At 41.8% G+C, this 26,393-nt stretch overlaps 1 protein-coding gene across 2 annotated transcripts in view; it reads left to right on the forward strand.

The window, feature by feature from the left end:
- Window positions 1-5,908: 5,908 nt before the first annotated feature.
- Window positions 5,909-26,393, forward strand: part of LOC125451742 (focal adhesion kinase 1) — a 481,699-nt gene continuing 461,214 nt past the window's right edge. For both annotated transcript variants that reach the window (XM_059646207.1, XM_059646206.1), the window contains exon 1: window positions 5,909-6,145. The gene's annotated coding sequence lies outside the window, so the exon portion shown is untranslated. The remainder of the gene's footprint in view (window positions 6,146-26,393) is intronic.

Consider the following 26,393-nt stretch of genomic DNA (forward strand, 5'->3'; position numbering starts at 1 on the left):
TAGATCTTAATGCATTTGCTTACGGGCTGCATTGGTATCTGATGAGTCACAAATGGTGCTAAATATTGTGCAATAATTAGCAAACATTCCTACTTGACAACTGATGGTGGAGAAAAAGTCAGTAATGAAGTAGCTAATTTACCCATGAGAGAGACACAGAACAGGTTAACCTGTAACTAAATGAACCAGGATCACATAGAGGATATAAACTAAGAGGAGAGTTGAGCTTGTGGGAGAGAGGGCAGACAGTGTATATGCAAGGAAATGTGGCAGGGGCACAGAATGGATGTCAATAGAATGCTGTTGCTGTTGGCTGCTTCCACCTTTGTAGAAAATTGTGTTTAAATAAAATTTACGAATGATGTCATAGTAAAGTCATATGTTCATAAGTTTGAATATCAGATTATGGTCGTTACAAAGAGCTGATGCATTGGAATTGATTGGTGATTTATTTTACTTTCCCTTTGCCACATAAGAGATCAGCAGATATTCACCAGATTGATTCCTGGGATGGTGAGGTTCTCCTACGAGGAGAGATTGAGGAGACTGGGCCTGTATTGTCTGGAGTTTAGAAGAATAAAAGGCAATCTCACAGAACCTTGTTATGTGAGGCCTCTTTGAAATGAGCAATCACAACATGATGGATGCCTAATCAAGATGGAGAGTGTTGTAGTTGATATTGACACTAGGGTCCTGGATCTAAATAGAGGAAACTTTGATGATATGAGACACAAATTGGCTATGATAGATTAGGCGACGTTCCTTAAAGGGATTATTGTGTAAATAAAATGACAAATATTCAAAGAGTGCATGGACAAACTACTACAATTGTTCATTCATGTCTTGCGCAGAACTAAAACAGGCAAGTTGGTCAAACCATGGCTTACAGTGAAAACTAGAGATATTATTAGCTCCAAAGAGGCAAACAAATTGGTGTGGAAGCAGTTTTAAAAATAAGGACTAAAGATTAAGAAATTGATTAAGAAAGGGAAAACATTGTATGAGGGTAAGCTTGCATGGAACATAAAAACTGACTGTGAAAGTTTCTATATTTATGTGAACAGAAAATGACTGAAGACAAATTTAGACCCCTTACTGTTAGAAACAGGGGAATTTATAATGGGAAACAAAGAAATAGTTGACCAACTTATTACATACATTGGTTCTGTGATCACAAAGGAGGATACAAATAAAATACCAGGAATGTTGAGGAACATACAGTTCACTGAGAGGGAGGAACTGAAGGAAATCAATATTAGTAGGGGAATAGTGTTGCAGAAATTGTTGGGATAGAGGGAACCAAACATAATATCTCCAAATTTGCAAATGGCACAAAGCTGGGTACGTGGTTGAGCTTGTAAAGAGGATTGAGAGATGTTTCAAGGGCGATTTGGACAAACCGAGTGATTGGTTAAAAGTTGTGGATAAAATATATATCCATATATTATATATATATTATAGTGTGGATAAATCACATTGGGGTCAAAAACAGGAAGGCAGATTATTACCTGAATGGCTATAAATTGAGAAAGGAGAATGTGCAACAAGTCCTGCGTGTCCCTGTGCACCAGTCTCTGAAGGTAAGCGTGCAGACGCAGCAGGCAGTGAAGAAGGAAAATGATATGTTGCCCATCATCAGAGAGATATGAGTACAAGAGCAGAGATGTCTTGCTGAAATTATATATGCCTTGGTGAAACCACTTATGGAATATTGTGCACAGTTGTGATCTATTTGTCTGAGGAAGGATGTTCTTGCTAGAGAATTATTGGATTCCTGGGATGGCAGGACTGACATACAACAAGTGGTTGAATCGATTGGGATTAAATTTGCTGGAGTTCAAAATAATGATGGGGATATCATTGAAACCTATAGAATTCTCAAAGAACTTGATAGGGTAGATGCAGGAAGGATGTTCCTGATGATAGAGTCCAGAACCTGGGGTCACAATCTAAGGATACAGGGTAAGCCATTCAGGACTGAGATGTGAAGAATGTCTTCATCTTAAGAATGGTGAGTCTGTAGAATTTGCCACCAAAAAAAAACAGCAGTTAAAGCCAAGACTTTGTATGGTTTCATGAAGGAACTGGCTATAGCACTTGGAGCTAAATGGATCAAAGAATGTGGCGAAAAGAGGGAACAGATAATTGAGTTGGATGGTGAGCCATCGAAGGGCCAAATGGCCTATTGCTACTCATATTTTAAATATTTCTTGGCAAAAGTTGAGATCCTAGCACCGATTTCTGAAAGGCACACCACTTGTTATATTCTACACAAGCGAAAAAGACTTAGAACATAGAACATAGAACAGTACAGCACAGAACAGGCCCTTCAGCCCACAATGTTGTGCCGACCATTGATCCTCATGTATGCACCCTCAAATTTCTGTGACCATATACATGTCCAGCAGTCTCTTAAATGACCCCAATGACCTTGCTTCCACAACTGCTGCTGGCAACGCATTCCATGCTCTCACAACTCTCTGCGTAAAGAACCTGCCTCTGACATCCCCTCTATACTTTCCACCAACCAGCTTAAAACTATGACCCCTCGTGCTAGCCATTTCTGCCCTGGGAAATAGTCTCTGGCTATCAACTCTATCTATGCCTCTCATTATCTTGTATACCTCAATTAGGTCCCCTCTCCTCCTCCTTTTCTCCAATGAAAAGAGACCGAGCTCAGTCAACCTCTCTTCATAAGATAAGCCCTCCAGTCCAGGCAGCATCCTGGTAAACCTCCTCTGAACCCCCTCCAAAGCATCCACATCTTTCCTATAATAGGGCGCCCAGAACTGGACGCAGTATTCCAAGTGCGGTCTAACCAAAGTTTTATAGAGCTGCAACAAGATCTCACGACTCTTAAACTCAATCCCCCTGTTAATGAAAGCCAAAACACCATATGCTTTCTTAACAACCCTGTCCACTTGGGTGGCCATTTTAAGGGATCTATGTATCTGCACACCAAGATCCCTCTGGTCCTCCACGCTGCCAAGAATCCTATCCTTAATCCTGTACTCAGCTTTCAAATTCGACCTTCCAAAATGCATCACCTCGCATTTCTCCAGGTTGAACTCCATCTGCCACCTCTCAGCCCATCTCTGCATCCTGTCAATGTCCCGCTGCAGCCTACAACAGCCCTCTACACTGTCAACGACACCTCCGACCTTTGTGTCGTCTGCAAACTTGCTGACCCATCCTTCAATCCCCTCGTCCAAGTCATTAATAAAAATTACAAACAGTAGAGGCCCAAGGACAGAGCCCTGTGGAACTCCACTCACCACTGACTTCCAGGCAGAATATTTTCCTTCTACTACCACTCGCTGTCTTCTGTTGGCCAGCCAATTCTGTATCCAAGCAGCTAAGTTCCCCTGTATCCCATTCCTCCTGACCTTCTGAATGAGCCTATAATGGGGAACCTTATCAAATGCCTTGTTGAAGCCTTCCCTCTGTTTCCTGCTAGCCAGTCAATTTTCTCTCCATTCCAATATGTTACGGCCCCGCACCAATTTTCTGTAATATTTTTCACAATATCCTTTGATGTGACAATTTATCAAATGCCTTCTGGAAATCTCAATCCAAACATCCACTGGTTCCCCTTTATCCACAGAACATATTATGTCCTCAAAGGATTTCAACAGATGGTTAAACATGAATCCCCCTTTACAAAAGTTAACTCAGCTTGATTATGTTGAATTTTCCCAAGTGCCCTGCTATATCTTACTTCAAAATACTTCCAACATTTTCGCTACAACAGATGTTAAGCTAACTGGTCTGTAGTTTCTTGCTTTCTGTCTATTAATTCACTGTTTTCTGATCTACTGCGACCTTTCTCAAAACTTGGGAATTTTTAACAAATTAAAACCCATGATTCAACTATGTCACTAGACACTTCAATTAAAACCCTAAGATGAAGACCATCAGGCAGCCTGCAGCTACAATAATTTATTCAGTACCATTTCTCTCGTGATTATAACATTCCTGCGTTCCTTCCTCTTTTTTGTTCCGTGATTTATAACTGCTTCTGTAATATTATTTGTATCCTCTATAGTGAAGACTAATGCAAAATGCCCATTCAACTATCCGCCATCTGGAAGATTATTAATTCTCCAGACTGACATTTTACAGGACCAGTGCTCAATTTGTTAACTTTTTAAAAAAGTATTTATCGAAACATAGTCTTGGTTTTAATATTTCTGGATAGCTTGTACCTAAACTTTCCCTCCTTATATTGTCTGATCTTCGAAACTGCCACCTATCTTTGCACAATTATATGCTTTGTCTTGTAATACTATCTTTAACATTATTCATTATCCATGGATATTTGAATTCTGCAAATTTATTTCACATGTTGGAGTGTTTCTATTTATCCTGTAATATCCCTGAAATGTCTGCCACTGCATCTTTATTAACCTAGTATGTCAATTCAGCTTTGCTAGCTCTGCTTTCAAGTTTTCTTAATTACACTTAGCTAATTTTTTTTGAATATCTCAAACTTACTTGTCTCTACCTTAAGTAAAATTCAGTCATATTATTGTTGCTGCTACTTAGGGGCACTTTTCCAATAAATTAATTAATTTTATTTCATTTTACAATACCAGATCCAGCATAGCCTGCTCACTGGTTAGCTCTAGAACCTGCTATTTGAAGAAAGTATGCATATTTTAAAGACTCCTCATTGAGGCTACTTTTGCTCATTTGACTTTGCCCATCTGTACATAAATTAAAATCTCCAATAATTATTCCCATGTTTTTCTAACAAGCTCAATTTACTTCTTCCCTTATGTTCCACCTCACTGAGAGGTCACTGTACACCACTCCCACAAGTGACATTTTGCCTTTTGTGGAACAGCTCTCCAAATTTTAACATTTTCATCAAATGTTCATAAGGTATGGTTGATCAGATTGGACTGGCATTGTGGTTTATATTGCTCAGTTGGTGCTATGTGGTCCATCTGTTTTAGTTCTTTCTCTTAGACTTAGCAGTGGTTATGTACAACTAAGTGGTTTGCTATGACATTTCAAAGCGCTGTTAAGAATAATTTCTGCTGATTTGTAGTTTATAGGCTGTGAATTCATCTCCTTATACCTCACTGCACCTTCAGCTGCCTGTTTCTCAATTCACAAAATTCCTTCCTTCTGTCTCTCTTGATTGTTTGTAGATAGGTTCCTCTCATTGCTGCATTCTAATATTTCCATGAAAAGTTCCAATGTTAAATGTGAACACAAAAGGTTGACTTAAAATTCTGACAGAGGACGTAAGGCTTGTGGACAGGAAGGATGGATGTGTTATTTGCAAGGTATTGAATCCAAAACTGTTCGGTGCTCAAAGAAAAATGCGGACAGTAGTCAGACTGTATAGGAGTCACAATTTCTATAGCGTTCTTTGATAATACTTTCAGCTCCAAGCACTCTTTTTAAACATACTCTTCTTGTGGGCCTCACCACTTACTTATGGAAAACTTTCACAAGGAACAATAAGGGGCTCAAATAGACGCCATCACCTGCGGTAACAATAGCTTTGCCATTAAAATCAATGTCACTAACATAAAGAAAACGAATGTGGTGACAGTTACAATCATCATTGCCGAGTGGGAGGAAAGCCTGAAAACCTTTGCAATTCAGAATGTGTGAGAAACATTAAATGAGGAGTCTTTTACTTCCTAAACGTAAAGTGGAACTTTCTGAAGTGTGGCAGTCGAAGGTTTTTCTTTTAAGTTAGAATGCGGTTTGAAGTTGTAAACAGTGAATAAATAGCGCGCAGGTCAGTGATTAGGATCGTCTCCCTCTTCCTTGCCGCCATCTTGGGATGCTGACAATGTTTCCCAGGTGCCAGTGCGCTCGCGGCTGACAGCCGCAACCGTTGGGACGGGAGAGAGGCGGGTGGAGGGTGGGAGCGCTGCTGCGGCTGGGAGGTCCCCCTGCTGTCTTTTTTAATACACTGTCTGTCAGGCAGCCGCTCGCCAAAAAACGCGGACGCAATCTAAATCTTCCCTTTCCCGACTTCCCCTCCCTTCAAGACACGGCCAAGAAAAGAGCACTTATTGGCTTTGTGTGTGTGTGTTTGTGTATGAGTGAGAGAGGGATGGGAAAACGATTCGACTAACGGCTTATAAGGAGCAGCGGATTTTTTTTTCCCTCTCAACAGAAAGTAAGTGTTGCAATTATTTGTTTTCTTGTGGAAAGAAATACAGGTTTTATATGTATTTTCTTCCTCCCAGTCTGACTCCACGTTTGTTGGGAGTGGAGATGTTTGATAACTGACGGTCGATCCTGGCTGCGAGTGGTGAAGTTTCAGAGGCGAGGATGGAGTGTGGCGCCGGCTGTCGCCCAGCAGTCCTTGTTCTTGTCTCTCCCTCCGGCCGTTCAGAAAGGAGTGGAGAAGGGAGGGGGAAAGGAGATTTTTTTTAAAAACACTTTTTTTTAAAAACACTTTTTTTTAATCGATCTATCTATCTATCGATCTATCTCTCTTCCCCCCCCCCCTCCCCGTTCTTACACGCGACCAAACTACGGTAGATGTAAACCTTGGTATTTCGTATTGTTTTCTCTTTTTCTCTCCTTGTCCACATAATTCATGCTGGACGTGGGCAAAAAGTAAAAGAGAATCACCAGAGGTGTACTTTTTTTGGAAATATTATGGTCTTGTATCCGAGCCTGGGTTTAATATGTATGTGTGCAAGAGTTACCGTCTCTTTTGGTGCACTTGACTGCGTTTGCAAAGGCTGCAGTCAGTGAAATGCCTGTGTGTGTATATGCTGCTTCATTTCGTTGTGTACGTGTTTTAGTCAGCAAGGTATGCAGAAGAGAGTTGCGCCTTCTCTCCGCCCACACACCCACCACCCCATTACCTCGCGTTTTATTTGAAGGGTTTTGTTATTTCGCTTGCTCTTAGTGCAGTGCTATGTTTTTAGATAATGTGCTGGGTTGAGTTTCATTGTAGCTCCCTTTCGAAATATGTGAACATTCTTACCCCGCTTTCAACAAACACCCCCACTCAATCTGCTGCAGTGGCACACACCTGAATCAGTGTTTTTATTTGAATTTTCGACAATTTATTTTCGACTTGTTCGAAACGAACGTTCTTCAGTTTGCCATCTGTGCAGCAGTTTAGCCTTCCACCAAGTGTTGTTATGCTGCAGAATGTTGACAGTAAATATATGTACCACATGAAAGGTTATTTAACCCAACCTAATATTTGTGAGTGACAGAATAATCGTTTGTCATCTGTTACATTGAATTGGACAGTTTTTTAAATATGATGTTGGTTTTTTTATTAAACAACTGTTCATATAGCTGTGAAGATTTTTGTGACAAGGTTCCTTTTAGTGCTTGCACATATGATCTTGGTGCACCAGTAGTTAATTAAAAGGCTTTGGTTTGTATACCTATCTCTTGTCATTAGTATTAAAGATGGTTAATATTTAACCAGTCAAGTTTGTCTCGATGAGTGTAGGGCTTTGAGAAACACAATTAATGGTTTTTAGTTTGAAAGGGGAAGCCAGAGATCTAGTCCAAGTTTTTTATTTTTGGCATCTATATCAAGGTATATAAAAGTATGCAATTACTTTAAACTAGCAACTTTTATTACCAAAAATTGGTCCTTCTGGGATAAACAAATCGCAATCTCATTTTAAGTCATCAAATTTTATCTGTAGCATCACATCCAAAATCAGCACTTTTATTACATCTTGGAAATGAGACTCAAATGGTGTAAAGTCACTGGTAGCTAAAGGGAATTGATACTGATGAATGATCAAGTCTAACACGAAATAATTGTATTGACTATTTATCTGAATTTATTACTGTCTAGGACTAAGACAAATTCATAACTGGAGTCTGGCAATTGTGCATCACAATCTGTTGAGAAGGCTATTCCTTGTGAAGGAATGCATTTAATGAAACCTGTTTGCATTTTTTCCTACTGCACTTTACATTTCATTACAAGAAAATAGGAATCAACTGGCAATTTATCAAGTTTTTTTTTGTTTGATTTTAAAATTAGATAAAATAATGAATTCAAAGTTGACCTTCAGAGAAGTGCAACTAAATGGTTTAGATGCAAATATATGATTAATGATGAGTAAGTTTGCAGATGATGCCATAACTGTGTGTGGTGGACAGTAAAGAAAGTTATCTCCTTGTACAATGGACTGAGGAGTGGTGGATGGAGTTTATTTAGATGTGAGGTGTGGCATATTGGTAAGGCAAACCAGGACAGGACAGTTAATGGTAGGCCCCTGGGAGTGTTGCTGAACAAAGACACCTAGAAGTGCAGGTGAGCAGATTCTTGAAAGTGGAGTCTCGGATAGACAGGGTAGTGAAGGTGTTTGGCATGCTTGCCTTCATTGATCAAAGTATTGAGCATAGCAGTTGTATGTCATGTTGTGGCTGTTCAGGACATTTGGTGAGGCTACTTTTTGAATACCGCACTCAATTCTGGTTGCCCTTCTATAGGAAGGATGTTGTTAAACTAGAGAGAGTGCAGAAAAGATTTACAAAGATGTTGCTGGGACTGGACTGTTAGAACTATATAGGAAGAGGCTATAGATGGTGTGGTGGCTCAGTGGTTAACCCTACTGCCTCACAGCGCCAGGGATCCAAGTTCAATTCTGTCCTCTGGTGACTGTGAATGGAGTTTCCACATTCTCCCCATGTCTGTGTGGGTTTCCTCCAGGTGTTCGGCTTTCCTCCCACAGTCCAGAGATGTGCAGGTGAATTCTATGTGCAATTTAGCTTGCCCAATAGTGTATTGGGATATACAGGCTGGGTGAATTAGCCATGGAAAATGCAGGCTTACAGGTTGGGCTGGGTCTGGGTGGGAAGTTCTTTAGAGAGCTGGTGTGTACTCAGTGGGCTGAATGGCCTGCTTCCGCATTGTAGGGATTCTGAGCAGAACTTCTGTGAAGGCTGGGGCTTTTTTCCCCCGCTGGAGCATTGAAGACCGAGTGGTAAAATTTATAGAGACTTATGAAATCATGAGGAATGTGCATAGGATGAATAGTCAGTCTTTTTCCCAGGGTGGAGAGTCCAAAACTACAGCACCTAAGTTTTAGGTAAGAAGGGAAAGATTTTAAACCAGACCTGCGGGGTAACTTTTACATGCAGAGGACAAATTGTACATGGAATGAGCTGCCAGAGGAAGTGGTGGAGTCAGATACAATTACAAGATTTAAAAGGCATCTGAATCGGTGTATGAATTGGAAGGGTTCGGAGGCATATTGGCCAAATGCTGGCAAATGGAATTGGATCATTTTAGGATATCTAGTTGGTGCGGAGGAGTTGGACCTAAGAGCCTGTTTCCGTGCTGTATAATGCCTGACTTTTTATGACTCTAGAGTAGTCATTGATGTAACAAGTTAGTAGAAGTAGAAGATATCTTTTTGACTTTTTAAAGTATAAAAATGTTAGGACTTTAACAAATAGCTTCTTAGATCAGTGCAAAAGATAAAACTGCAGCATTCACAGTAATCTTCAGCCAGGGATGCCGAGTGGATGGTCCATTTCTGCCTCTTCCAGAAGTTCCTGGTATCATAGATGTCTATTTTCAGCCAATTCAATTCACTACATGTGAGATACCACAAAGGCTATTTTGCCCTAACAGCGTTCCAGCAATAGTCCTGAAGATGTGCTGCAGAACTTGCTGCACCCCTAGCCAAGATATTTCAGTAAAGTGACAACACTGGCATTTGCCTGAAAATTTGGAAAGTTGTCCTCTACACAAAAGGACAGTTCCAACCTAGCCAACTACTGTGTCTTCCGTCTACTCTCACCGTCAATAAAGTGATTGAAGGTGTCATCAACACTTCTATAGGAATACAGGAACAGGAGTAAACCATCCAGCCCCTTGACCCTGTTTTGCCATTCAGTGAGATCGTGATTGATCTGTGGCCTAACTCCATATCCCATAATACTTTTGCTTATCAAAAAAAATTCAGTTTCAAATCTATCAAGCAACATCTGGTCAGTAACGGTTTGCTGTTTGGAGTTGTACCTGGCACGTAGGATAATGGTTGTGGTTGTTGGTCAGTCATCTTGGGTCAAGACATCTCTGCAAGATTTCCTCAAAATGGTATCCTAATCCCAACCATTTTCAGCTGCTTTATAAGGGATTTTGCTCCATAAGATCAAAAGTGAGGATGATTGTCAGAGTGCTCAGTCTTCAGCATGATTCATGGCTCCTCAGATATTGTCAGTGTGTGCCCAAATGCAACAAGACCTGGATAATATCTGGGCTTGATCCAAAAAGTGACAAATGACATTTGTGCAACATATGTCAGGCAATCTAACCACTACACCAGCACATTCAGTGGCATTACCATCACTGAATCCCCCACTGGCAACATCCTGAGGGTTACAGTTGACCAGAAACTCAGCTGGACTTGCCATAGAAGTACAGTGACAAACAGGTCAGGGGCTAGGAATGCTGAAGCACATAACTCATAATACAATAAGACATAGGAACAGAAATTAAGCCATTTCAGCTTCCTGAATCTCCAAAGCCTGACCACCAGTTACAGTACACAAGTGAGGGGTGCGATGAAACGTCAGCTTTTGTGCTCCTAAGATGCTGCTTGGCCTGCTGTATTCATTCCCCCTCTACGCTTTGTTATTTGTGATGGAATACTTCCCACTTACCTGGATGAAGCAGCTCTAGTAACCCACAAGAAGCTTGACACCGTTCAGAATGAAGGACCTTGCTTGACTGGCACTGGATCCACAAACATTCAGTCATTCCATTGGTGCTCAGTAGCAGCAAAGCGTATTATCTACAAGATGCACTTGCAGACATTCACAAAAATCTTGAGACACACTTACAACTAATTCCATCTACAAGGACAAGGGCAACAGATATTTGCCTGAAAGTTCTGTAAGATATCACCATCCTGACTTGGAAATCTGTGGCTGTTCAGCCACTGTCAATGGATCAAATTTTGGAATTCACTCCCAGATGGCATTGTGAATCCACCGATAGCACAAAGACAACAATGTCAAAAATGGAGCTCCTCACAACCTTCTCAAGGGCTAACGGGGACAGACAATTAATACAGGTCTAGCAACACCTACATCCCAAGAATGAATAAAAAGCATACAAGTCTGTACATGAATCCTGAAGTTTACAAGTGCTTCATCACTTATTCTTTGCAATATGGCTGATTGACTAGCTCATGATGCCAATGAAGAAATTAAAAATCTACATTTTGAAAACCAAATTTTAATATTATACTCAACGGTTTAAACACCTTAATCAAGGGGAGGTGATGGCCAAGTGGTATGATTGCTGGAATGTTAATCCAGAGACCAGACAACATTCTGGAGACCCAGATCTGAATCCTGTCACAGCAGATGGTGGAATTTGAATTGAATAAATATCTGGAATTAGTAATCTAATGATTACTGTGAATCCATTGTCAAATGTTGGAAGGAAACTGCTATCCTTACCTGGTTTGGCCTACATGTGACTCCAGACCTACAGCAGTGTGGTTGACACTATAAACTGCCCTCTAGCCAATCAGGGATGTGCAACGAATGCTGCCTAGCCAGCAATGTCCTTGTCCCATGAATGAAATTTTGAAAAGAAATTTCTACGGCAAATTATCTTTTGTCTTTTTGAGTTGGATCTTCTGCATTTGTGTAATAATCTGATAACAACTGTGGACTGATAGCACCACATGGTTGATAAGCAAATGAAGTGTCAAGCTGGGTTGCGCACACAATTCCACACTTTGTGAAAACTTTTCTCCTCCAGCTATTCGTCCATTCTGTTCAAAGTAGAGATAAGGCTAGAATAGCTTGTTTGAGTCCAAAGGTTGGATTGCACATGTTGGCCCCACAAGCAGTACTGCAATTTAATTGCAGCTATCAATTGATTGCAATAACTTAATGGCATCCGAACAGGTTGTATGATAATAAGGTGCATATTTTACATAGCCTAAATAAGCATCTTGCTTTACTATTAGACGTAGGAGTAGAAGTTGAGCATTTAGTCCATCAAGTCTACTCCAACATTCAAATGAGGTCATAGCCAATCTGTTGTTTCTCAACTTCATTTTCCTGCTTAACGCCATGACCCTTGATTCCTATCGATTTAACAACTGTCTATCTCTGCCTTGAATGTAGTTAATGACCCCAGCCTTGATTTGCTTTCTGCCGTAAAGAATTCCACAGATTCTCTACACTCCTTGAAGATTTCTTCCTCATCTTTGTCTGGATTGGGTGACCCCTTACTCTGAGATTATACCTGCTGTCTTTGTTTTACCTTATGGGGACGTCTATGTTTCCATCTCAATCCTGTCAAGCCCTTAAAATTCCCATTGTTCCTAAGGTCACCTGTCATTCTTATAAGTTCCTTTTGAATACAGCCCCAACCTGCTCAATCTCATCTCAAGAAAACCCATCCTGACCTGGGATCAACCTAATGAACTTTCTCTGGACTATCTCCAATACCATTGTATCTTTCGATTAGATAAGGGGGCCAACTCTTCACAGTATTCTGACATTATTAATCCACAACTTGACTACATTCTCGTTCGATTAACTGTTGCCGTGGATATGCACAAAACCTCTTGTAGGAAAATTAATTTTTTTTGCATTGTTTTACTATTGTAAATTTGATGTAGGCTTGGATATATTCCATCAGCCATTTCGGCTAGTACTGCTGTGAATCTTGTCTTCCTGTGTCTTATAGTTTTCATCAGAACTGTTCGCAAACCTTTTCTGCTTTTCTTGGTCCGTACTTTGCCGTGCATTTCATCCACATTGATGTGACGTAATGGATCTTGCGTTTTTTTTTGTTGCTATCTGAACTGCTGGAAACTGCTCACTTTGCCTTGAGGTATTTTGATTAGTCTCTGAGCTGTCTTGTCCTTCTTTTCTAACACTGGATATTTTTGTTCCATAAAATGGCTACACTGAGTAGCTTTTGGTCTGAAATTTTTGGTGGACTGTTGATTTTTGGCTTGGCTTTGTACTGCGTGTGCTGGTATTTCTATTAATGATATTATTCGGACGTTTGAGGAGGAACTCTGATCCAAAACACTCAATCAGGCCAGTGGTGATCCATGTTCTCATTGTGCTTTGGTCTTTGGTGTTATCTTCAGATTGGTGTGGGAATGCAAAACGGAATTCAATTATTCAGTAACGTAGAATTCCATCTCTGCAGCGCAGTTATTTGATGAATTAGCAAATGTGATAGTTTCAAGTTTAAAAAACTGTTTGTCTTTTTTTTTCTTCTTCTTTAATCTCCTCCCTTTATAATTTTGCAACCCAACCCCACATTGCCTGTTTGACCCATTTGGGCCCAGTTATCAGGTAGTAGCAAATAAATCTAAATTTGTGGGGTGCAAAGTTGAGGCTGACTACCAAAACAAATGTAGCATGTATGGCTGTAAAGGGGCAAAGTGTCAACTTAAATACTGGGTATATGCAAAACAATGGGTTTTTGGGTTGGAAAATAGGGTCATCTTGTACACTGGGTTGATATCCATGTCACAATCCATGCAATGTAATGAAATGTGAGGCTGGATGAACACAGCGGGCCCACCAGCATCTCGAGAGCACGAAAGCTGACGTTTCGGGCCTAGAGCCTTCATCAGAGAGGGGGATGGGGTGAGGATTCTGGAATAAATAGGGAGAGAGGGGGAGGCGGACTGAAGGTGGAGAGGAGAGTATAGGTAGGGAGGGGATAGGTCAGTCCAAGGAAGACGGACAGGTCAAGGAGGTGGTATGAGGTTAGTAGGTCGGAGATGGTATGAGGTTAGTAGGTCGGAGATGGAGGTGCGGCTTGGGGTGGGAGGAAGGGATGGGTGAGAGGAAGAACAGGTTAGGGAGGCAGAGACAGGTTGGACTGGTTTTGGGGTGCAGTGGGTGGAGGGGAAGAGCTGGGCTGGTTTAGGGATGCAGTGGGGGAAGGGGAGATTTTGAAGCTGGTGAAGTCCACATTGATACCATTGGGCTGCAGGGTTCCCAAGCGGAATATGAGTTGCTGTTCCTGCAACCTTTGGGTGGCATCATTGTGGCACTGCAGGAGGCCCATGATGGACATGTCATCTAAAGAATGGGAGGGGGAGTGGAAATGGTTTGCGACTGGGAGGTGCAGTTGTATATTGCGAACTGAGCAGAGGTGTTCTGCAAAGCACTCCCCAAGCCTCCGCTTGGTTTCCCCAATGTAGAGGAAGCCACACCGGGTACAGTGGATGCAGTATACTACATTGGCAGAACCGTCCCTCTTCCGCACCTACACAGGCCCCAAACCCCACCTCTCCCTCCGTTGCATTGATGACTGTATCTGCGCCACCTCTTGCTCCCCAGAGGAGCTCGAACAGTTCATCCACTTCACCAACACCTTCCACCCTAACCTTCAGTTCACCTGGGCCATCTCCAGCACATCCCTCACCTTCCTGGATCTCTCAGTCTCCATCTCGGGCAACCAGCTTGTAACTGTCCATTTCAAGGCCACCGACTCCCACAGCTACCTATCTCCTCCCACCCACCCTCCTGCAAAAATTCCATCCCCTATTCCCAATTCCTCCGCCTCTGCCACATCTGCTCCCACGATGAGGCATTCCACTCCCGCACATCCCAGATGTCCAAGTTCTTCAAGTTTTAACCTCACAATCCATGCAATTCTCATAACAAAGTTTATACCTCATCCATACTGATTTGTGAGATAACAAGGTATAGAGCTGGATGTACACAGCAGGCCAAGCAGTAAAGCTGACGTTTTGGGCCTAGAACCTTTCTTCTCAGCCTGAAATGTCAGATTTCCTGTTCCTATGATGCTACTTGGCCTGCTGTGTTCTTGCACCTCTACACCTTGTTATCTCCGTACTGATATATGTGTTCCTTTTTGAGGGGGAGTAATGTTTTTCCAGAAGTGATTCTGCCAAAATTTGTAGCTCAAGTTTGGGGATGCTTTGCAGCCAATATGTTTACACTTTTTTGCTTGGAGCTGCTGGTTCCATTTCTTTGCATTGTTTTGTATTGTTCTTGGAATGGAGCTGACACTAACATGGCTCTACTTGTAACCCTTTGCTTTCAAAGACAGTGTGAATTGTCTTCTTTAATAATTGCGTTCTTTATGGTCAAGGTGTTTAATGCTTGTGTTAAGTGGGAAATGCCAGAATGTTGACCTAGGACCAATGAAGGAACCGTAAAAGATTGGTATGTTGATTATGTTTCTATTGAAAATGCCAGCAACATCGGAAATATTAATGAGACTTTCATAACCATTTGCTTCCTCATTCTTTTTTAAGATTGCTTTCTTTCTTGTCATCTGTCACAAACCCCCCTTTTTTTTCAGTCTGAGAATTCAAGAATCTGGCTTAAAGTTGGAGAGAAATTCAAAGAACACATTTTGAGAAGTCAAGGGCTTTGGAACCGGTATTAAGTTAACTGCACACTGTGATACTTATGTGGTCTTATGTTCAAAAGCTTTGCAACTAAAATAGCTTTGAAGAATGCAGTTCTTTTTTTTAAAAAACAAGGTCCAGTGAAATGCCTGTAATCACAAGTTGTCTCAATAGTTAAGTGCACAGACCAGTTGAATGCCCTGGACTATTGTGAAGTCAGTTCCTGTTGCGACTGTTTGTAAATGATAGAGATAATGGAATATATTGCTTTCACTTATCATTTCATACTATATTCCTTTTTCAATCAAATTTTTGTCTCTTCCTCTTCCCCCACACAATTATTTCTTCCGTTCAGTTGTTAACAGCATGGTGTGACTGAGATTATTGCCTCTAAATAGTTTTCAGTGTTTCATTGCTTTTTTTGACATGGTCTGCTATGTGATTCCTCTTCGTGGCCATCTTTGTTAAATTGAAATTTGTTTTTATTTCTAGTTTTTTTTTGTATCAAGGCTTCTCCAGTTGCTTCTACCAGCAAAGTCACCTTTGGAACTGGAAGGTGGTGGAAATCGTCAGCTCGTCTGGCACAACTCCAGTGAGGGAAACTGAGTTAATGTAACAGATATGTGACCTTTCACTCTTGAAATGAAGAGACCATTCAAATTTTCTTTAGTAGAGGAGAAGAATTTCTTCTAGACATTCCTGGAAGATGTGAAATTAACCGTTGCTGAATTTTCTCATGCTACAATGCAGACTTGTAAGACTCTGAATTATTGCAAAACAAGCTAAAGGTTTTACACTTTTAAAGGGTTGAAAATATGATTTAGTATTTTACTTAAAATTAGTCTTTTAAATTTTTAAAAATTTAACCAGTTCAGATATTATTTCACCCTGCTGAAGCATTGGGGACTTGAACCCAGGTCTCCTGGCTCAGAGGGAGGGACACTGTCACTGCACAAAAACTCCTAAGTTAGTATTTTAAGCCTTAACTCTCTTACATGCCTGAAAGCAGGACTAATCAAGAAACAAGGCCAATGCAGCAGATAAAATGAGAATTGGTTTTTGTTTTAGCTGCATTATAGGAGAGTGATCTCCGTTACCGTGGATAAATAAGAGTTTAAGGGCTGTGTCATAAGAGCACTGATGCAGATTGATGACACTGAATTTTGTGAAAAGTGAGTTTGGTGAGAAGGCAAGGAATATGCTATTTCCCCTTTCTTTCTTTACCCTTTGCCTCAGGAGACCAGACATTGACTGTAAGAGGGATGAGTTTAAAATATTCTAGAATGATATTGCAAAGAAAGCAAAAGTTTATTAGTTTGGACTGGGTGCCAGCATGAGGTGAGTACTGGCCTTGGTAAATAAGGCCAGTTAAGTGTTTCTACCGCTCAGCTTTTAAGGTAAAAATTGATCTTCTGTTTAGATTGCTTTACCCACTCTCATAAGGAAAGATCCCTGGTATATATTTGATATTCTTTTAAAGTAGAGAAAGTGGATGGAGTAATTTGAGTACATCATGCTAAGGCAGTTTGGCTGGGTAGTATGATTCTCTGGATGCAATGCAGAAAATTGGGAATACTTCTGGTGTTGAGGGTAACCACATGCAGGAGATGTCTCTAGCTTCTGGAACGGGACACTTTTTGTTTTAAAAATCAGGAGTGGTGCTGGTGCCACTAAAGTCCATTTACAAGGTAAAGACCTTTCTGGTAATATGCACAGTGATGTGGTGACACTGTCAGTAAAGACCCCACAGGTAGAAAGATGAGTGCCAGACTGAGTATATTATCTCAAAGATTTTTAGCTTCAGATACTGTTGGGGTATTTTCCTCGGAAGTGCAGCAAGAGCCAAGACCATGGCACTGGATGTTGGCCAGCTTTATGGTAGTGGGAGTGATAGAGTGGGAGAACAACAGTGGTAGGGAATTTTATCATAAGAGGAATGGGTGAAGGTTTCTGCGGTTGCACTCACAACATCAGGATGGTATCTTGCCTCAAAATGTTAACTCTGTTTTCTCTGTACAGATTGTCCTGCTCAGTTTATGCAGCACTTATTGTTAGTCTGATTCACATCATCCTCAGTATTTTGCTTTTAAATCATAGAATCCCTGCAGTGTGGAAGTGGGCCATTCGGCCCATCGGATTCACATCAACCCTCCGAAGAGCTTACCACCCAGACCCACCCCCCCTACTTTATCCTTGCCTTTCCCACTCTAGACACTATGGACAATTTAGCCTGGCCAATCCACCTTACCTGCATGTCATTGGACTGTGGGAGCACATGAAGGAAACCTAAGCAGATAAGAAGAGAATGTGGAGTTTGCACAGTTACCCAAGCCGGAATTGAACCTGGGTCCCTGGTGCTGTAAGGCAGCAGTGCTAACCACTGAGTCACTGTGATGCCCGAAGTGAAGTAGTCCAATCCTAAATATAAACAAATAAATGCGCAAGATACAAGGAATGAATTGCCTGTGATAGACTGGGTACCTATCAAAAAGGATGATGGATTGGCATGGTTACTGTTTAAGGATTGCAGCAGTTATACATTCTTGGACAAAAAAATGTGAGGCTGGATGAACACAGCAGGCCAAGCAGCATCTCAGGAGCACAAAAGCTGACGTTTCGGGCCTAGGCCCTTCATCAGAGAGGGGGATGGGGGGAGGGAACTGGAATAAATAGGGAGAGAGGGGGAGGCGGACCGAAGATGGAGAGAAAAGAAGATAGGTGGAGAGAGTATAGGTAGGGAGGGGAGAGGTCAGTCCAGGGAAGACGGACAGGTCAAGGAGGTGGGATGAGGTTAGTAGGTAGGAGGTGGGGGTGCGGCTTGGGGTGGGAGGAAGGGATGGGTGAGAGGAAGAACAGGTTAGGGAGGCAGAGACAGGTTGGACTGGTTTTGGGATGCAGTGGGGGGAGGGGACGAACTGGGCTGGTTTAGGGATGCGGTGGGGGAAGGGGAGATTTTGAAGCTGGTGAAGTCCACGTTGATACCATTAGGCTGCAGGGTTCCCAAGCAGAATATGAGTTGCTGTTCCTGCAACCTTCGGGTGGCATCATTGTGGCACTGCAGGAGGCCCATGATGGACACGTCATCTAAAGAATGGGAGGGGGAGTGGAAATCGTTTGCGACTGGGAGGTGCAGTTGTTTGTTGCGGACGGAGCGGAGGTGTTCTGCAAAGGCTTCAAAATCTCCCCTTCCCCCACCGCATCCCTAAACCAGCCCAGTTCGTCCCCTCCCCCCACTGCACCACACAACCAGCCCAGCTCTTCCCCTCCACCCACTGCATCCCAAAACCAGTTCAACCTGTCTCTGCCTCCCTAACCTGTTCTTCCTCTCACCCATCCCTTCCTCCCACCCCAAGCCGCACCCCCATCTCCTACCTACTAACCTCATCCCACCTCCTTGACCTGTCCGTCTCCCCTGGACTGACCTATCCCCTCCCTACCTATACTCTCTCCACCTATCTTCTTTTCTCTCCATCTTCGGTCCGCCTCCCCCTCTCTCTCTATTTATTCCAGAACCCTCTCCCCATCCCCCTCTCTGAAGGGTCTAGGCCCAAAACGTCAGCTTTTTTGCTCCTGAGATGCTGCTTGGCCTGCTGTGTTCATCCAGCCTCACGTTTTTTTGTCTTGGATTCTCCAGCATCTGCAGTTCCCATTATCTCAGTTATACATTCTTTGTTTTTTTTTGTAGGCAAAGCAGCTCTGCCATGGTTAGTAATAGAAATTGAGGGTTGTATTAAATCCAAAGAGGAGTCCTAAGTTGGTAGAAAAAATTAGTAAGCCTGAAGACTGGCAGCAGTTTATAATTTAGCAATCTTGAATCACGACAGTTGTTAAGAGGGGCACAGAATGAGAATACACTTGGAAGAGATGTAAAAGCAGACTAAAATTCTGAAAAGATTAACACACAAAAGTAGGCCATTGCCTGAAACAGGTGAATTTATGATGGAAAACAAGGAAAATGACAATCATTAAACAAATGCTTTAAGTTAGCCATCACAGAAGAAAATAAATAATTCCCTAGACGTGCTAGGGAAGCAGGGACCTATTGAGAAGGGGGAATGGATGGAAATTATTGTGCTTTTGGAAAAGTACTAGTGAAACGTAATGAGACAAAGTTGATTAAATTCGGAGCAACTTGCATTCCAGAGTGCGAAAGGAGATGGCTGTGAAAATAGTGGGAAGTAGGCGCACGAATTGTCCATCTTCCAGAATCTGCAGAACTTTTGGAACAGTCTCAGCAGAAGGCAAATATAACCCCACTACTTGGAAAAGGAGAGCAGGAGAAAATGGGAAATTAAAGTCTGGCTAGCTTATCATTAATAGTAAGGAAAATGCTTGCATCTGTTTATAAAGGGTATGATAACAGGACATTCAGAAACTACCAATGCGATTACACAATGTCAGTATGCATTTATAAAAGTGAAATTATGTTTGATAAACCTACTGTTTGATGAAGTAGAACTTCTGTCTGAGGAGCTAACTAGTAAAATGGACAAGGGAGAACCAGTGGATATGGTTTATTTGGATTTTGAATTTTTTGATTTAAGTACTTTTTAAGAAGTTTGTGTGCAAAATCAAAGCACACGGGATTAGTGGTAATATAGGGACATGGATTGAGAACTAGTTATTAAACAGGAAACGGTAGGAATAGCAGGGCCATTTTTGGAATGGAAAGCAGTGTCGACTGGGATATCAAATGGATCAGTGCTTAGCCTCAGGCTTGACTGATGGAATCAAATGTAATGTTTTAAAGTTTGATGACTCAAAAGTATGAGGAACTGAGTTGAGAAGAGGATTAGAGTGAAAAGGATTGAAGATCACTTAAACAAGTTAAGTAAGTGGGAAAATGTATAGCAGTGTGTAAAATGTGGACTAGTGTGAAAGATTGGAAAATGCTGATATGTGAAGAGACCTGGATGTTTTGATAGACCAGTCCAGTGAAAACAAGGATGCAGGTGCAGCCAGCAGTTAGGAGAAGCTCCGTTGGCCTTTATTGCAAGCGTACTTGAACACAGGAACAAGGAAGTCTCTTTGCAACTGTACAAAGGCCCTGGTGAGACCATACCTGAAGAATTGTGCCAGTTTATTTGGTCTCCTTAACATAATAACATACTTGTCATTGAGGGATTGCCGCACAATTCACTCGCTTGGTTCCCGAGATGGCAGATTTGATCTATGAGAAGAGATTGGATTGACTGATCCAGTATTCATTGGTATATAGAATGAGAGGTTATTTCCTTGAAATATTTCAAATGCTGTTAGGACTGGACAGACTTAATGCAGAGATTAAATAAAAACCGAAAGAACTGTGGATGCTGTAAATCAGGAACAAAAACAAAGTTGCTGGAAAAGCTCAGCGAGTCTGACAGCATCTGTGAAGGAAGAAACAGTTAATGTTTTGAGTCCGGTGACCCTTCTTCAGAACTGAGGAGCTGTTCTGAGGACTCAGATTTCTGTAGAAGGGCCTGGGCCTGAAACATCAGCCTTCCTGCTCCTCTGCTGCTTGGCCTGCTGCGTTCATCCAGCTCCACACCTTGTTATCCTGGATAGCTTCACTTTTCCGTATTGCCGAAATAAAAAAAATAGGGGGTTGTTTTCCTTTGATCCCCCTCTGCAGCCCTCCTATGAGGGAGCAGTCCTATGATCTTGTAGGACTATGGCAATGACTTATCCTTTTTATTTTAATTGCTTCACGACTGGCCCTCTCTGCCTAGGCAAAGAGCTCTGAAATTCCCTTCTAAAAGTTCTCTGCCTCTTATCTTGCTTTTCTGTTAAGACATTTCTTTAAGCTTACCTCTGAGCTCAGGAGATAACAGGAGTAGATTCGTCAGTCATCGTTTGAAAATGTTGTGAAGTGCTTGGAATATTTTACCACATTAAAGATGCCGGTGCTGTATAAATGCAATTTTGTTATTGATCCCATTACAGTTCTTGGATGACTGCTCTAGCCAAAAGTAATGGCACATAATCTTCCTGTTCCCTCAACGTGAACTTTAAACACTTGGATCCAGATAGTGTAAGTTCACATTGAGGTTCAAGACCCTGTCTCAAAGCCAGTGTGCTGAAACTTATCAGATCTTCGTAACCTCTAGGTTTCACTCCTCTTTGGACTTCTGAGCTCCACCCAACAAGTGGACTCACTGTGACCCTCATTCAAAATTAGTTTATTTATTCTGGAAGTCCCTTAGCCTGAGTACAGTTATTTGCTCTATCGACTGCAGAACTGGCATCCCACCATTCTTGGGGTACTTGGGGATTAGCAGTAAGTACATTCTGACAGTTGGTGGCTTAATGCGAGGGTCACCATGCCTCATGCAAGAGGGGTGGTTGAGAAGGACATTCCTTTGTTGTAACCTCCACTGTTGTGAATTGAACCCGTGCTCTTGTTGTCACCTTGCATCACAAACGAGTTGCCCAGCCAACTGAACTAACTCGCCCTTTTCCTGTTCCAGCAGTGCAGAAGGATTAAGTACAGCTTTGCTCAGTGCTATTCATATTGCAAGGACATAGTTACTGGAGTATGCTGTTCTCAGAATCAGTTGGATCATGGCCAATCTCTCAAACTCAGTCTACCCACCATGGTTTGATGATCCTTAATATCCCTGGCTTCGAAAAATATCTGCTTTGCATTTTTCAGTTGGATAAAATGGAAATCTGGAGAAATCTGTAGTAACGCATCACTATCTTGGATGCTGCTAACGGCAATCCTGTTCCCTGACCCCACCACCACTACTTGATTCTGCTGTGGGATGTTCAGTAATCTTGCTCCCACTTGGAGTTTAGGGAAAAAACATTGTGTCTTGTCGTAATGAAAGAAATACAGTAACTGGAAAATCTACTTTTTCTACACTGTCCTAATTTTCTTTGTAATTCTCCTCAGTTTGGTAAGTAACTGAAGTTAAGCACTGCTCATGATTCCTTTAGAGACTGAAGCAGTGCATGTTCAAATGCAATGAGATCTGGACAATATCCAGCCTTGGGCTGATACATGGCAAGTAACTTTTGCGCCACACAAATGTTGGGCTATGACCAGCACGAATAAAGGCCATCTAACCACAGCGCCTTGGTGTACAACAATGTTACTATTACTGAATCCTCTACTATCAACATTCTGGGAGTTGTCATTGACCAAAAAAATCAACTGGACTCAGCACATAAACACTGGCTACAAAAGCAGATCTGGAACGAGGAATACTACAGTGAGTAACTCCCCTCCTGACTTCCCCAAAGCCTGTCCACCAACTGCAAGGCACTGGTCAGAAGTGTGATGGAATGCTCTCCACTTGCCTGGATGAGTGCAACCCCAACAACGTTCAAGAAGCTGGATACCATACAGTACAACACAGCCTGCTTCATTGGTACTGTATCCGCAAACATCCAGTCACGTCCACCACTGACGCTCAGAAGCAGCAGTGTGTACTATCTGCACGATGCACTACCGAAATTCACGAAAGAACCTCAGAAGGCACATTCGAAACCACAACCACTTCCATTAAGGAGGACAAGGGCAGCAGATATATGGAAAGACCCCCCACTTCCAAGTTCCTCTGTAAACCACTCACCATTCTGACTTGGAAATATATTGCCATTTCTTCCCTGTTCCTGGGTCCAAATCCTGGAATTCCTTTTCTAATGACATTGTGGGTCAGCCTGTAGCAGGTGGACTGCAACAGTTCAAGAAGGCACTTTACCACCACCTTCTCAAGGGCAACTAGGGACAGACAAAAAGTGCTGGCCAGCTGGAGATGCCCACATCCCACAAATGATTTTCAGAAAGCAAATTTATGTTATGCTTTGCTAATTAAAGGTGTGGTGTATCGTATAGAGTCAGAGTCATACAACACAAAGGCCATTTTGGCCCATTTGAGCCTGCAATCCTCTATCTAAAGCTAATCCCACGTTGCAGTACATGTACCAATGGGCCTACCAGTGATACGCCTATCTTGCAAAAGAATAAATATGTGTTTAAAATCTGAGAAAAGGGATTGGACAGTTCTGTCTTGCAAGTTTTCCTTGTATTAAATTGGTAAAGTTTTGACTTGAACTGTGGTGCCATATTTTAGAACTATATTAAAACCTGTTGTTATAGAGGAATGGATAGAGTTAGTTTCTGTGGGCCATCAAGTTCCACTTAAGGTAGCTTTATTTTGTTGTAATGCTGGTATTTTAAGATACATGCAGTTGCAAAGAATGCGTATGATAAGTGCCTGAAGAAAGTACTCTCATTTCTGTCCAGTTAGGCAGTGCTTCAAAGGAATGATATTTCCTGTTTATGTCCAAAGTTCTAATTGTCATTCAGTAAACTTTAGACGAAAACATGAAATAATTTAACTGGTTGAATTTGTTTTGAACTCTTTGCATTTGTTCCTTTTAGGTTACTGTGCAAGTGGAAAGAGACAATTTTTGCCCAGATGTGTGGAAAAGACTGAAAATTAAATTTTTCTTTTGTCTCCCCACATATTTCTGCAAATGGTTGGCCTTCAAAGCAAGTTGGGAACTAAAAATGGGTCGTTTATTTCATTGCTTTGATCCTAACAATGAGAACAATCTGAGGAAGTTTTCTTTTGGGAGTCATTTGAACCCATTTTATGAAGAAATTTGCTGCAGTATGGACATATTGTGAATCAAGATGAAGTAGAATGTTGATGATATACAAAATTATTGCTTTAAGGAATTCAGTGTAGATGGCTGTGTTAAATTTGGTGAAACTTGCTGTAGTTTGGAGATACTGTTCTGTTTGATCACAGGATAAGGTAAAACTACAATGAATTTAGGCTGCATCAGTAATCTGCTGAGTGCAGCATGGTCGGTTGTAATCTATGTAAAATGTAGTGGATTAAAATTCCAGTGTGAATAAAATACCTGACATGGAAATGCACAGTAGGTTTTATAATCTAGCTCTATAATTAGAGAAGGGAAAATGGAGACCAACTATTTAGTTGTGTTTTGAAATTCATTCACCGGATGAGGACGTAGCTGACAAGGCAGCGTTTATTGCCCATCCTTAAGTGCTCTGTGGGCAATTAAGAGCCAGCCACATTGCTGTGAGTCTGGAGTCATGTGCAGGCCAAACCAGGGAAGGATGGCAGTTTCCTTCCCTAAAGGACACTAGTGAACCACATTTGGTTTTCCTGACAATCGACAATGGATGCACAGTATTGAAACCCGGATCCCCAGAATTTTATTGGGGTATTTGGATTAACGGTTCAGTGATAATACTATTGGGCCATTGCCTCCCCCTTCTTGACAAAAGAGAAGCTTGACTGCATTTTTTTTGTTGTGACCTGACTCGTGCTCTCTCTCTCTCTCTCTCTCTCTCTCTCTCTCTCTCTCTCTCTCTCTCTCTCTCGGCTTCTGTCTGCTATGCATTAGTTGAGGACCAGATCAGATTTGCAGGAGCTTGGGTAGGAAGTTAACAGTAGGACTTCGAGGGGGTGGGGGGGTATCCAAAGATAACCAGAGTTTAAAAATAGGGAGACGTGGAGATCAATGCTTGAAGCGTAGAACAGCTGGGAGGGTTTCAAATTCTTTGGGAATTGGGACGAGTTCTGGAATTGAAGCCTTGTGGGGTATTCTCTAGTATGGATGGGGAAGCTTTTAACTGATTTTGGCAGAGGGATTGGTGCTAGCACATGGAAGTAGAAAAGAAGGTTAATTTGCATGAAGTGGAAATTGCTACAGAGGAAGATGCAGCAATCTATTGTTAGGAGTGAAACCTTGCAAGGATTTCGAAGTCAGAAACACAAAGCATGCATGTAAATGCACAAATTGGGTATTGTAAAGTTTGTGAGAAGTGAAAACATTCTGTGGGAATAAGATGTAGTGACAAGAATAGAAACTTGAAAATGTTGAGGACTGAATACTTTTAATATACAAGAATGTGAAGTGTTCAACACATTAAGAAAAGGAGGTAGGGAAGCAGTAATCATTAAAGAAGATATTGCAATGTAGGAAAAATGGGGCAGGAAAGAATCTATTTGGTTAGAGTTGAGAAGCGAAAGAGCTAAGATCATGCTTTTTGGGATTTTTTTAGCATTAATCACACCAGAGAAAGAGGAACAAATCTGTGGGGAAATCTACTGCAGAGTGGTAATGATTGAGAGACTTTAATAATTACAGTATGAATTAGGACAATGTTGGAAGAAAAAGTGAGGGCAAAGAATTTCTTGCACACGTTCAGGGGAACTTCTTTGATCAGTGAAACAGTTCATTTGTGGATTTTAGGTTTGGAGTGATTTGTCTGGTGAGGTGAGGTAGAATAGAGGTTGAGTACATTAGGCTTGTATTCATCGGAGCTTAGAACAATAAGCAGTGATCTTATTAAATTCCACAAGATATTTGGGGGCTTGACAGGATAGATGTGGAGTGGGTTTTTTCCCCCTTGTGGGAGTATTTAGGACTAGAAGAGGTCACCCATTTAAACCAGATGAAGATAATTTGTTTTTGAGGTTTGAGAATGTGTTGCATTCTTTAAAATTGGTGTTCTTGACAGCACGGTGTGGGGAGAAAAACTCTTCAGTGCATTGTGTCCATATTGGTCATTTTGGTAGGAGTAGGGAATGGTGGACAACTAGAGAAAGACATTTTTGATCAAGAAAAGGGAGGAAGCTTATGTCAGGTATAGACAGTAGGGATCAAATGAAACCTTAGAATATAAAGGCAGTATGAGGGAAATCAGGAGGGCAAAAAGGGGACATGAGACTGCTTTGGAAAATAGGGTTAAGGGATTCCACGTAATAAAGTGTGAAGCTGGACGAACACAGCAGGCCCAGCAGCATCTCGGAAGCACAAAAGCTGACGTTTCGGGCCTAGACCCTTCATCAGAGAGGGGGATAGGGTGAGGGTTCTGGAATAAATAGGGACAGAGGGGGAGGCGGACCGAAGGTGGAGAGGAGAGTATAGGTAGGGAGGGGATAGGTCGGTCCGGGGAAGATGGACAGGTCAAGGAGGTGGGATGAGGTTAGTAGGAAGGAAATGGAGGTGCGGCTTGGGGGCTTCACCAGCTTCAAAATCTGCCCTTCCCCCACCGCATCCCAAAACCAGCCCAGCCTG

Source organism: Stegostoma tigrinum, chromosome 5 (genome assembly GCF_030684315.1).
Source record: "Stegostoma tigrinum isolate sSteTig4 chromosome 5, sSteTig4.hap1, whole genome shotgun sequence".
Lineage (NCBI taxonomy): Eukaryota > Metazoa > Chordata > Chondrichthyes > Orectolobiformes > Stegostomatidae > Stegostoma > Stegostoma tigrinum.